The following is a 14851-nucleotide window of genomic DNA, read 5'->3' on the forward strand; positions in this document are numbered from 1 at the left end:
TTTTGGAGGTCAGGTATGGCCAAAGCAAGAAGAGTCCTCTAGCGCAGGAATTGGAGGACATTCATGATTGTGCTCAATAAAATGGTCTCGAGGATGGAAGTCTAATAACCAAAGACAACATGGAGGCATACCTAACTCCCCCACACAAGGACTATGAAGAAGACTCTTGTCACGGGATACCCACAGTGTATGTGGATGGGTGCTCTTACCATTGGGATCCCTGTGTGAATAATACCCTGGAGCCCTCTGCTGGTTACAAAATAGGACCCCAAAGTTGTCGGGTGGCAGAGTGGATGGCCATTCATCAAGCCAGCCTCACTGCGGGCAACCACCAACTCAAAGAACTGGTGATCATCACTGACTGACTATGTGAGGAATGGCTTTGTGGAACACCTGATCAACTGGAAAAATAGAGGCATGCTTTGTGTTAGCAATAAACCCTTAGCATAATCTGATCCACTCCATTGATGATCTGGTGACCTCTAATGAGATTACCATATATTCAAAAAAGATTACGGGTCATTCCAAAATAGATGGTCCGGATAAGACTGGGAACAACCTGGCTGACCCGTTGGCTAAAACTAGAGCTCCCGAGGGGGATTCATAGATACAGAATCCTTGCTGGGTGAAGTCCAAGTTTCAGTCGTGACCAGGTCTCAAACTCATGCCAACAGTGAACTCTCAACTGCTCAGTGGAGTAAAGATATGTTGGATGCAGATTTGATCACTGCACAAAAAGAGGACCTGATTATTGGAATATTTTATCAACACATTGAAGACCGAGTGAGTTTTCCTCTAACGGAACCGGATTACACCAGAAAAGAGGATCTCCGGGTGTTGATGAAATTTTCCAAAATGTTCCGAATCGAAGACAGTTTGTTGGTAGGGAGATCCCTATCTGGATGTGACCAATGGGTGATTCCCACCTCATTCCGGAGCCTGATGTTAAATTATTCCCATGATGTGGGCACTGCCAGTCACAGGGGTTTACAAAAGACATTAGAAATCTTGGGAGAGGCTGCATACCGGCCACATGTGGGCTAGGTCCCTAACTTATATCTACAGGGGTGTCTGGTGTGTGTACAATTTCAGCAAAATTCCCCCGCAAACAGAGCTCCCCTAAAAAAATGGGGAATGACACTGTCTTGGTCATATTTGCAAGTCTATTTCATCGGGACAGTGATTCGCTCCTCTCAAGGAAACAAGTACAAATTGACTGTTATCTGATTGTTTACAAAGTGTGTAGAATGTCTTCCTGACTCGAATTGTAAGGCAGAGACAACTGCTGCGCTAATGATCAAGCACATATTCTCTCATTTCGGTCTCGCGCAAAGGATTCAGTCGGACCGAGGAAGTCATTTTACCATCTGTGATGTCATCATTGTGATCATAGGCTGTGCAACAGGGGGCACACAGTTAAGGTGGCTTTAGCTGAATTTCAGGGGTTTTGTTGCTTTAAGTTCTCACCTTACCATTCGTGCAACTAAAGTTTTTTCCTTGAATTTCAAGGGTTTTGTTATTCCATAGATGTTTTCTGCACATGGCGAGTGGCCAGGGCGTTTAGCCAGGGTGTTTGTCCATGGCCAGTGGGAACACACTATCAGACCACAAGCCGGCGGGCACGGTCAGTCTATATTTGAAAATACTTGCAAACCATCGCTCAGAGATTTTCACCAATCACAAGCTGATTTTTCCCTGTTTTGACAGGGGTATTGTTATGTAGAAAAGATTGCAGGCTTTGAAAACTCACAATGTTTTTAGGCAATGTGCAGTGATATTAAATTATTTGCCAAGGATCACACAATTTGGTTAAGCAGCATGCTATAAGCCCCTTGTTTTATGGCCGGTCTCTTGGTGACTGTCGTGATATATCACACGACCCCAACTAATCGCATTTAACCAGCACAGAATAGGGAAACAAATGACTGGTACTTTTGCCCCATAGCAAAAATCAAATGCTGGACCCATGAATATACACATAGGAAGTGAACATATATCTTAACGTGAAATATACAAATGTAGTTCAATTGATGTTCCCCTTAGCAGAAAGTGTGCAAGACAAAATAGCAATGGACTTTTTAAAAAAGTAATGAACACCAGAAAAATAACGTGAGAGAGGAAATGTTCAAATAAATATGCTGGCAAAGTATGAAAGGTTTTTGTAGTATCTCTAGGCACAGCCATTCAGTGGTCCACATCTGCATTACTGATACTGACGTAGGGTGGAACCTCAAAAGTTTTAAAATGTGCTAAAACGTGAGAGGTCATCTATTGAGAATGAAGAAGTCCAAACAACCTGCTTAATGGTAGGGTGCTGACTCAGAAAGTTCAGCAATCACATTTTAGTTCACTGTGCCTTATCAGAGGAAAAATATACTTTTGACTAAAATTCATATCCTGCTTCTTGTAACTGCTTTGTGAAGTAGCCCGAGTAATGCTGATGTATCTCTGACTTAATCTTCTCTTTCCTGGATTTATTCCAGGAGTGTGTCCGATTTACTCCCAGTAACTTCTTTGAACTGATAATCTCTCACCCGGAGTAAGCCAAGAGAATGTCCAGTAACTTTATTTTCCTTGTAAATCAACATCTATCCTGAAAATGTTGTATCAATGTAACATTAATGCTGGTGACCTTTTCCAGAAAACACATCCCATTGAAATGCAGACTGTGGCATTTCATTGCTAGTTCTCCGTTGCTTGGGCTTAAGCCATGCCATTTTGAGTTTTGCATTGCAGTGTGACTGCACACACATCTAAAACTGACCTGTGCATAATGTCGCTATGCAGAGTTGTTTTGTGCAATTTATGTTACAGCTATGCTGCTGGTAGATTGCACCTATAATTAGCAATCACACCTGGCACAAGGTTTAGTAAAAGGAATAGGACATACGATTTTGCCCATCCATACCAGAAATATGTTAAGCCTGGCTCAGAGGCTACAACAGGAGCTTGTGAAATTCCATAAAGAACTCACAGATTTACTCCTACAGCATGCCTCTCTAAGTCATTGAAACAGGACCAGCACCCATACGTATCAATGCCAAAGGTTTGCAACCTTTGACTCTTGTAAAGAAAGACATGACCCAAAACCTGTATGACAAAAATAATCCAAAAGGTCAAACAACAACTGCAACACTTTGCAAGTAAAAACTATGTTTAATTATATGCAAAGGTCTCAGGCGGTCATGTATACATGAACTGACACAGAGCTCGTCACACCCCAAGAAGTTACAGGTTATATAGCGGAAAAACCGCATATTAGCATACATAGGTTATAATGTCATCCCATCTCCCTCATCGTTAGCACCTATAGAACATGCACATACCCCCTATAGTCCCTGGATGGATTGGCCACACCTTATCTAAACCCCTTCCCATAACCATGTGGCCCACTGCAGCATCAACATTGAATCCTGGTACATGATTGGCAAACAGGTATATTGATAGATAAATAAATCTTGACCTTCATGTGATGTGCACCCCTCTGGCCCAGGTATGTTCGAAGTAAGACTGGCAAGGCCAACTCTGCTTTGATAAGACAATGGGCCTTCTCATTATACCAGATGCCGCAGTGCACACAAGCTGCACCCTCAAACTTGTACTGAATGTACTGGCATCACCTCTGTTCCTTCTATCCCAAATCACAGTATGTTCCAGACACAGCTCCCCCCTTATTTTGTATTTGTTTTTATTAAGTTTATATAGCACTTTACGCCAAAGCGCTTTACAATACAACAACAAGAATCTCCTTCAGACCCCAGGTGTCCAGTAATGATGTGACGAGGGCACCACTCTTGAGCTTGAATTTCAGGTATGTATTTGCTTTGGTAATGCATCTACTTGTAATTCAAATGGGATGACCACTTCTTGGGTGAGGGCATTAGTGATCTAAATTTTCGCCTGGCCTATTGGCATCACATAAACTTGTGCCCTGTTCTCATGAATGTGTCCTTCCCCACAGCTAATATTTCATTCCCATCACCTTCAGGCTCTGCAGCTGGATACAATTAGCATTGATCTTTGCAACGAGGGTGCCTCTGACCTCGGCTTCTCTTTTAGGGAATGGAAAAGGGATTTGTCTTGGGACTGAGCTAAACAAAGCTCCACATCAGAGCATTTATACTGTTCATTGTGTACTAGGCCTTAAAATCCAATATGGTGGTAATCTTGCCATGTCGATCCACTGACTTTGCTTCTACCACAATACCTTCTCTGACTCCATCTTCCAACTACGTCAGCTCTCTTCTCAGGGAGCCTTGACACACTTGTGTATAGGCACGTTATAAATGCCATATCATATCATATCATATTATTCTCGAACCTCACTAAAAATTTAACTGTGTGTACTACTTCTAAACACAGGGCCTATAACACACTTCCTTATCTATAACCTCTGCAACTGCAACCTTAATACATTTGTTGCTCATTCTGTGTTGCTATATGGTGTATCTATCAGGTGTCAAAACTAACTGCAAGACATACATGCGCCTTCTGAAATACAAAACACATCCTGCTCACACTGGGGCCCTTACTAATAGGTTTTTCTCAGCGTGAATCCTTTGGCGCTGTATGTGCATCCCAACATTCTCCAGATGTTTCTGGACTCAATCACCCTGGGATCGCTACGCCCTTCAGTCGTAGGGAGTGTAGCCAATGTTAAGGGATCATGGGAGTTGTATTGCAAAATATATGTAGAGCCATAGTTTTCCGACCCCTGTGCCCAGCATCCAACTCAATTTGGGTTTATTTAATTGTGGGAGAGTTTGGATCTCTTCTGCCATAAATATGACCACCGATATTAATTAACTTCCACCCATCATTTTTCCTCCTTTGATCCCTGAGTACTGACCCTGTGAAGCAACGGTCAAGTTAGGTGTGGTGGCTTACATCAATAAAGAAATAGCACTTCCAAAATAAAACCATGGAATTCCTTTGACAGCCATTGCAAAGAGCAAACCAGCATGCCCTATGCATTATACAAGTGAATGTAATCTAACGTCCTCTAATCACATCCATCATTCTCGATGCTATGCACACATTTGGAAAGTAATGACACAGCTAAAGAACACAGTTATTAAGTAAATCAAAGGTGATCGATAATAATCAATAGCTTTCTCACAGTGAGTATCTTTCCGGTGACACCAATGGATGGCATCATCTTTTCGCTATCAATGTGAAATGCACCACATGATCATGTATGGCAGTAATTGTAATTTGGCCCTAAAACGCCTTTCGAACATGCATTGCCTAAATTGGGAAATCATATTTTGCTCTGTTCCTGTTTTTTTTCAGTTTTTAAATGTAGAAGTATTGTTTTATGCATTGGATCCCTCTTTAGTAAACATATATCAATATTTAATCTGAGTGATATATATTCGTTTATTTCCAATGAGTGTGCAGAGTCAGAAGGATTGCCAAATGTGTGTTTAATTACACCAAGGTAAGGTCTAATAAGGTTGGCGTCCTTACCAGGGTACAGTCAACTCTCCCTTGCAGATTACTCACTAAAGCAACATTAATTAAATCAATCCAGAACACAAAAAAACGCCTCGTTGATTGAACTTTTCCAGGTCATCTAATGGTGCCTCGCAGCCAAAGGAAGTGGGCTGAGCAAGTTGCAGCTTTCTTCTTTCATTAATTCCAAAGGCAAAGAGGAAGTGACTAATGATGACTAATGAACAATTAGGGAAAGTTGATCGCACAGCTTCAGGTGTTTGATCCTCCAGTGAGGTGTTCAAATATTGAGCTCTTTGTGTCTTCGGAATTCTTGCTGCCATAGTTTTGCAGAGCTCTGTAATTACACTGAAGATGTGAACGTGAAAGGCGACCTGGTTTCTTTCCTGCATTAACAGGAAGTCTGATTGCCATGTTAGCCTGGAGGAGTACAGTCGGATGAAGGTTTGATTGTGTTGTAAAATTTGTACTGCGGTGGGCCTCTGTCGGCGGTGGCTTCTCTGTCTCAACTAACACAGTTTACAAAATCAACAGTTGTCTTCCTGATCATTCTTCCCACTGGACAGGTTGAACACTTGAGGAATGCTGGCTGACACTTAAAACAAACAGTGGCAAAGTCAATAAATAGTGCTTTGTAAATGGAGAGGGTAACACATTTTATTTTTCTTGTGGGGGCTAAACCAACAATGTCTTGTCATCTACATCGTAAAAGTGAAACGTGTTGGCTTTGCCAATGTTTGTTTCCACTTGTCTTTAGCACAATGAACATTATTATGACACTTCCTGCATTTGGCACGGGTGTTCGGATCTGGTTGGATAGCCTGCCTCCCAGATTCAGTGAACTTTCATGGTTGAGAGCTAAGGTTACAGCCAAAAAAAAAAAAAAAAAAACTTTTAATATGGTTTTCCTACGTAAAGAGTAATGTAAACCAAACACAGTCCTGGCTCAGTAATATGTTATGTGCACTATCGCACACGGAACGCTCGTTTAGTTGCGTAGTGCATCCTTTAACACACAATTTAACAGGGTGCTCTTGGTCTCTGTGGTACACAGAAGGCGTAATGTTCTCGCTGTGTCACACTGAACTGTAGTTCTCTTCCTAATTGTCAAGCAAAAGAATCTCAGGGCCTGATTTGCAAAAATGTTTTCAATAGGACTTTCTCATTCAAAAACATCTCTGTGAATCAGGCCCTGAGTATCTTTCACTAATCAGGCTGGCTGTCTCAGGCAGACTCTCGCTCGCACATCGGGCTTTATTTTCTCATCATTTGAAAAATGCACATTATGCTTCCTCTCCCTTATCTAGCAATACCTAGCCCACAAAAACAGTCTCTAACTCTCTCTCTGCATCTGTCTCTCTCTCTCTCTCTCTCTCTCTCTCACACACACACACATAGACATGCCTCACTCTCTCACTCAAACAAACCTGTCTCTCACAGCATGCCCTGAAGAGCCATTCCACTATTGCACTAGCCACTGGTTCCTCGCTCTTTCTGTGACGCACCATTAGGAAGGACAGGACATGCACATTATGTAAAATTCCTTATCATTTGCCAGTTTTCTCCAATCGCTTAAAATATTCATTGACGGAATACACTAATGTTAGTAATTAAAGGTAACATTTCATGACATTCTTTCGCACTTTGAGAGTAAATCCGGTACCCTCCGCTGCCTGTCTTTACACGCACACACCAGGCTCTCTTTCTCACATAATCAATTGTATCTCTCTATGTGACACTTGTGAGGACTTGATACAATCTGTAAGTTATCACACACTCACACAAGCACTCACCAGTGTAGGATCTGGATAATGACCTCAGGCATGGTAGGCAGTACTTTCTGGTTTGAATCGACTCCCCCACTCGGGTTTTCTGGTGCAGGCACTAGTAAGAGCGCACAAGTCTATAATATGCTATTTGAACTGTCCATCTCCAGTGGTCTGAAGGATGTCCCCGGGGAGAGTGGGGAGGGGGTGGGGTGTAGACTCTTTCAAAAGGGATTAAGATGACTATTTTTAATATAAAAAAGGATTCCAGTGACTGCTTTTAATCTTTATATATAAAGCAGAATGTATGTATTTGTGTGTGTATGATTGTCCGGCTATACAAATCCACACCTTTGAACCCACATCTACCAAATTTTGCATGGATTCCTCATTTGTCTGGGGCAAGATGGTAGTTTATGTTTGGATGCAAAAAATTCACCCCGTACATACCCTCATTTACTGATGCTCACCACGATTCACTACAGTAGGTACTAGAAGGAGGCAACAGTTGGAAAAGTGTCTGAAGCAAAATGTTCAATGTGTTGGTTATTCCTTTGAAATGTATTACTAATGTATAAAGTTTGAAAGTATTTATTAAATCATTTTTAAAGGGAATTAAAACAAAATATTTTTATTTTTTTATCACGCCACTGCAAATATGGGAAATCGTGGCGCTGTTACATATGAAACATTAATCTGGTTACAAAGGAAGGCCGGTAATGATTACAGGCAATTTGTTTTACAGGCACATATTTAGTTACATAAACTGGCAGTACAGACAGCAGAACGTTAAGGTACAGTTAATGTCCGTGGGGGGTGAGCGTGGATAGATTATGTGAAAAGTGTGGTTTTAAGGGATTTACGAAAGGAGTACAGAGAGGGTTCAGCTCTGAGAGAGTTGAGGAGGACATTCCAGAACTTGGGTGCTATGTGTGGGAAGCCAATTCCTCCAGCTTTGGCTCTTCTTATGTTAGGTACTTGTAGTTGGTTGTCAAGATGGCTTCTTTTGGGACGGAGGGAAGATTTCCTGGTTATGGTTTCTGATAGATAAGAAGGTGCAGTGTGATTCATGCATTTGTGTGTGAGGGTGAGTATTTTGAAATTAATTCTTTCCTTGACTGGGAGCCAGTGAGCATTTCTTCGGGCCTGTGATACATGGTCAAATTTGGGGATGTGCAGTGCAGCACAGAGCGCATTGTTTTGCACGATTTGGAGCTTGTTTAGGTTTTTGGATGATGTGCCAGCTAGAAGGACGTTGCAATAATCTAGTCTGGCTCCTATGGTGGCTCTAGCGATGGAGAGGCAGTTAGGAGTGGTAAGGTACGGTTTTATGGCATAGATGAGTTTGGTGGTCAGTGCGGATGGAGAGTCTAGCATCTAAGTAGACTCCTAGGGGCTTCACGTGGAGACAGGAATGTTAATGTTGTCAATGGTCATGTGAGAGTAGTCGTGGCTGAGCTTAGATAGCGCTTCGCTGGGAGCTAAGATGATGATCTCTGTTTTGTCGCCGTTAAGGCAAAGACCATTTATCGCCATCCAGGTTTGGATTGTGGTGTAGATGTTGAGGAGAGCTTCTGTGTCTTGGACATAGTCTCCAGTGACGGGGAGGAGAACTTGTGTGTCATCGGCATAGTTTGTGTAAGCTATGCCGAGAAAGTCCAGTAAGTCAAAGAGGGGTTTAGTGAAAAGGTTGTAGAGGATCGGTGCAGTGCATGACCCTTGTGGGACTCCACAGCTTATGGTGGTGGGGGAGCGCTGGCCTGGTTAGAGTACACTTTCATGGCTCTACCTTCTAGAAATGATGTGATCCAAGCAGTTTCTTTGTGGGAGAAGTGGGATGCGTTGAATAAGTGGGATGTGAGGATGCCATGGTCCACTCGGTCAAATTCTGCGGAGAGATCGAGTAGTAGAAGGAGAGCAGGTTTGCCTGTGTCCATTATTTTGGTGATTTGATTCTTTAAATCTAGGAGGGCAGTTTCGGTCCCATGGCCTTTGCGGAATCCCGAATGTCTTCTGCCTAGAATAGCATGGGTTTCCAGGTATTGCTGGATTTGATTATGGGCGGCTTTATCTAGGATTTTGAGGAGGAAGGGTACGGTGGTGATGGGGCAATAGTTTTTGGGGGAGGAGGGATCTAGAGAGGGTTTTTTAGGAGCGGGCGCACCCAGGCTTCTTTTAGGCATTGTGGTATGGTCCCGGAGGAGAAAGAGGCATTGATGAAAGCTGTGATGATAGGGCTAAGTGCTTCTGTGCACTCTTTGATGATGGTGGGTGGGCATATATCCCCTTTGCGTGTGAAGGGTTTGATATTTTTGAGTAGGCTGTAGACTTCTAGCTCTGAGACTTCTCTAAAACAAAGAGGGGTATTTGCGGGAGAGGGTTGTGATGGGGGAGTGATGGGGGCAAGGGGAGGGTGTGGAGGGCTTTATGTTGGGATGCTATTTTGTCTTGGAGCGTTTTAACTTTGTTAAGGAGGGCTGTCTGGATGTCTCTGTACCATGCTTCATCCTTGATGATTTTGTCAGGGCTGGATTCGGGAGTGGTGAGTTCTTTGAATATAGAGAATATTTCTCTAGATTTGGAGCTAGCTTTGGTAATTCTCTGATTATAGGATTCGGATTTGGCTTGGAAAATCGAATTTTTGTAGGTCTGTGAGATTTCTTTGAACTCGTTGAGGGAGGATTGGTTGGGTGTTAGTTGCCAGTTGGATAGGGCTTTTTGTTTCTTGGTGCGCAGAGCAGTGAGTTTTTCTGAAAACCAGGAGTTGGAGTGCATGGATTTTTTTTCTTTTTTATCTTCCAATGGGTCAATTGACTGAATGGCTTGTGTGAGGATATTGTTATAGACGTTAGCGAGAGAGGTGGGGTCTTGGTGAAAATGATGCTTAAGTTCAGGGGTATCAAGAAGAGGAGCGAGGTTGGTAGCACTGAGTTTTTTGGAGTTTCTGACTTTAGTGGGGGGGCTTGAGTAAGGATATTATGTGTGTGGAAGGGTGTGGTTGGAATGGAGAGTTTGATGAGATTGTGATCCGTCCAGGGAAGGGCTAAGATGGAGGTGATGGCTGATGAGCAGTTATGATGTGCTATCTAGTTGATTGTCCGACCTTTGCAGTGAGTTGGTCTAGTGCTTTTGTGTTTGAACCACAGGTGAGAGAGATCTTTGGCTAGGTGTGCGGCAGCCTTATCCTTGGGGCCATTTAATCCAAGGTTAACGTCACCAAGTCGAATGGTTTTAGTGGAGCTTTTCAGGTTGCTACCTAGGATTTGGAGGAGTTGCTTTTGGTAGTCTGGGGGAGAGCCTGGTGGTCTGTATGTGACTATGAAATTAATGGTGCAGTCAGGGGAGAGAGCTAGTTTAGCAGAGAGAAGGACTGCGTTGTTGTCCCATTGTTGGTTACACAGCCTAATGGGAAGGGAGGTTTTATAGATGAGGGTGACGCCCCCACCTTTAGAGGTTTTGCGGTCTTGTCTAAGGATGGTGTAATCCTGAAGGTAGGCGAGGTGTATGGATGGGTTGGATGCTTCATGAAGCCATGTTTTGGAGATGGCTAGTATGTCTAGTTTGTGGGTGATGATGAGGTCATTAATCTCAATAGCATGGGCATAGATGGAGCGAGCATTAATAAGTGCGCATTTTAGGAAAAGATTGGCTGGTGATGGATCATGAGCATTGGTGTTCGGGGTCACCGAGGTGGTGGGTGCGCGTGTGTGTGAGGGAGGATTGGGTGTGGGTGTGGGAGCGGGGTGATGGGGGATGTGTGCGTGGACAGGTAGGTGTGCGTGTGAGAATGTTGTGTGGGTGCGAGAGATAAGCTTGTGGTTCCTGCTGTGAGTGGATGGTGGAGAGCTCCGGAGAGAGGAGGCTGGTTTAGTGCAGGTTCTTAGTCTGAACTGCCTCAAGTGGTGTCCAGGCGGGTTAGAGATGCAGTAGTTAAGTGTGTTGTGTAGTGTTGTGGATGATGCAAAGTGCATGTCTGGTGGTGGTGTGAGGTCTGGGCGTTCAGGGAGCAAGCTGCGGGTGGCCCAGAGAGAGAGAGAGTAATGAGGAAAATGGAGAAAAGGGAGAAGAGGGGTATAGGCGCTGTAAGGTGGGTAGCTGAGGAATGCATTTGTAAACAAGTACTGTATAGGGCTTGTGTAGGACTTGTTGGGCGAGTTCACTAGTATATTATCAGTGGAGCAATCAGTTCCCTAGTATAGTACCAGTGGAGCAATCTGACCACAACATTGTTACAAAAGGAATTTGTTTGCATAGACAAATGTGACACATTAGACCCCACAGGCATGAACAAAGGATTTTACCTTGGGGATTTTCTGTGAAATGGATCACCTAATAAATAATTGATTGTCTGTCTTCGTTTAACAATGTGCATTTTGATGAAATGGTAAGAGAACACCACAGTGTAAAGATAGACAAATCAATACGTTTAGAATGTGGTCTGCACACCACCTTATTGCCAGATTGTCAGCATGATAAGTGGGTTCTTATACAACTGGATTAACAATATATTGTATAGCTATACATTTATTTTAATCAAATAGAATATTTTTCATACATCTTGCTAGACAATTTTGTATGATTCGGAATCTGTATGGCGTAACCATTGAAATCTCTTTATTAACAGGTTGAAGATCTATACTTGGAATATCAGGTCTGAATACATTTGTTAATAGTAGAGAAACACTGGTATATCCATCGAGGGAGCCTGGTATCTCTGTGGTATCAATGCGTTTACCTCTGCTTTAGGCGGAGTTGTACGCCTTTTAGCCTTTTTCCATTGCCATTGCATTACAGGAAGGTGACACTGTCTAGAGCCATGGGTATGAACTTTGCGTAGTGATCTAATCATGCACTTGCGTGATAGCGTCATATATTACGCTTTATATAATAACGGCCATTTTGAAACAAGTCATTTCAAAATGGCCGTTATTATATAAAGCGTAATATATGACGCTATCACGCAAGTGCATGATTAAACCTGCTAGCGTTTTTGAGTCAACACACAATTTGCTGGAAACTTTAACAATTGTAAGTCTTTCTGACCATGTATTTTTCAGATTCGAGGTTCCAACTGCCCTTTGACTCAGAAATAGTGAGATACTACTTGATGGTGCATAGTTAGTTTGTACATGTTTTTTATTTACTATTGCAGTTTGGGCTACTCACGTGAACTATTATTACAAGCAAACCTTGTGCTACCTTAACAACTGAACTCCATGTTATATGACAGTGGATGTAAGCCCCTTTCTCATAGTACAAAAAATCTTTTTTTAAACACCCTGGCCATAGCCAAACTACTCAGAGAAATGGAGACTGTTGATGCCTGGAGACTACTCAATGATAACACGCGAGACTACACCCATTATTCTTCAGTCCACAAAGGATTTTCAAGAATAGATCTCATACTAATCTCTGGAATCATATTCCCCTGCCTCAGCAAAGCAGAAATCCACACTGAGATGATATCGGATCACACCCCAGTCTCGACTACTCTGTCTATTTCAGGACAAAAGCACCCAGTCCAAAGACATTGGAAGATCAATGACTCACTATTATTAGACATTTGTATCAGAACAGAAATCGAAGAAACCATCTCTAACTACTTCCAAGAAAACACGACCGAGGACTCCCCCATCAATATCATCTGGGATGCCATGAAAGCTGTGGTCAGAGGTGCGCTAATCAGCGCAGGAACAGAACAGAGAAGAATCTCAAATATCATTTCGGCCAAACTGGAGGACAAAGTAAAACATCTGGACAATGAACTGAAACGACACTACTCCAGTAAATCAGAAAGAGAGCTGAGGAAAGCGAAAACGGCACTGGAGATGCACTGCGCCGATCGCACAGCCAAATCTCTAGCGTTTACTAGGCAATTTTACTACAGTAGAAGTAATAAGGCAAAAAAAATGGTAGCGCAAAAACTAAAAAAGATCCGCTCCCGGAACAACATCCTGAGTCTAAAGGGGGAAGACGGCCGTCTGCACTACACTGAGGCAGGAAAACTCAAAGTATTACTCAAGCACCATAACTCTATCATGGCAGGGGATCCCACCACACTGGATAATCTTCCAGAATACCTGCGCACTACACCCTCCACTGACCCTTCCCAGCTGGAAGCTTTAGAATCCCATATCACGAGCGAAGAAATCATGGAAGTAATTAAAAACCTAAGAACACCGCACCGGGCCCTGACGGCCTATTAGCGAACTTCTATAAAAAAATTGCCAGAATTTTAGCACCACACATGGCCTCCCTTTTCAATTCTTTCCTACTCTCGAAATCAGTCACCGGCTTAATGGCAGAATCACTTACGGTGTTGCTGCACAAACCCAGGAAAGACCCTAAAATGGCCACCTCATACCGCCCAATCTCACTCCTCAATAACGACAGCAAAATCTTTGCCAAAATACTGGCTACCAGGCTGGGCCCTATCCTACCATCCTTGATCGATCGTGATCAAACGGGCTTTATACCAGGGATAGCGACCCATGATAACATCAGAAGAACGATAAATATCATCGAGAGCGCCCATAGACTACAACTGGGAATGGCGGTCATCTCCTTGGATGTCCACAAAGCCTTCGATTTGGTTGACTGGGGATATATTCGGGCTGTTCTCAAACACCTCGGCTTCGGTCCAAACTTCATCACTTGGGCAATGGCCAACTATCAGTCCCCCACCACGCAATTATGAATCAATGGCTCTAGGTCTGAGACAATCCACATATCCAGAGGCACTAGACAGGGCTGTCCACTCTCACCCCTTATATTCGTTCTATCCATGGAGCCCTTCGCAGCTAAAATCAGACAAAATCCGAGAATAAAAGGGGTATTCGTGGGAGATCAGGAATACAAAAAGCATTATATGCTGATGATGTGTTAGTAACCGCATCCAATCTTGCAGAATCCTTGGGTGCCCTATGGGAGGAGATCACGGCATTCGGGAGGCTATCTGGGTTCAGGGTTAATCTCCATAAATCCACCGACCCTCGCAGTCAACCTATCTAAACAGGAAAGGGCTTCACTCAACCTCCTCATGCCGATCCCATGGTCTTCAGGCCCAATCACTTACCTAGGGGTCCAGATTCCCAATGACCCGCGATACTTATACTCCAGCAATTTCCCGAGCCTGATCAGAGAGCTCCAGGAGGATCTGAAAAGATGGAAACCGCAGGAGATCTCCTGGTTCGGTCGAATTACTGCTGTCAAAATGAACCTACTACCTAGATGGCTATATCACTGCACAGCACTAGCAACCCAGATCCCCGGCCCAGCACTAATGGCGCTACAAAAGAAAATCCAAGAATTCGTATGGGGGGGAAGAAGCCCCGCATCAACAAACGCATAATGATGAGGGGGAGAGCGCAGGGGGAGTTGGGAGGCCCTGACTTGGCTAGATACACCATGGCGGCGCAGCTATCCCACGCATTCGCCTGGGACCTAGAATCAAACCCACCGAAATGGACGAATATCGAGGAAGCCTGGTGCCCTGTCCCACCCCCTGCCCTACCACATCTGCCCAACCTACCAGCCCCATCCACAAGCAGCCCACTAACCGCAACCAGCACTACCACTAGACGCTGGAAGGCCGCGGCCCGCAGATGGGGAATCCGTTGCTCTCTGGGTCC

Source organism: Ambystoma mexicanum, chromosome 10 (assembly GCF_040938575.1).
Source record: "Ambystoma mexicanum isolate Mex_15411 chromosome 10, UKY_AmexF1_1, whole genome shotgun sequence".
Taxonomy (NCBI): Eukaryota; Metazoa; Chordata; class Amphibia; order Caudata; family Ambystomatidae; genus Ambystoma; species Ambystoma mexicanum.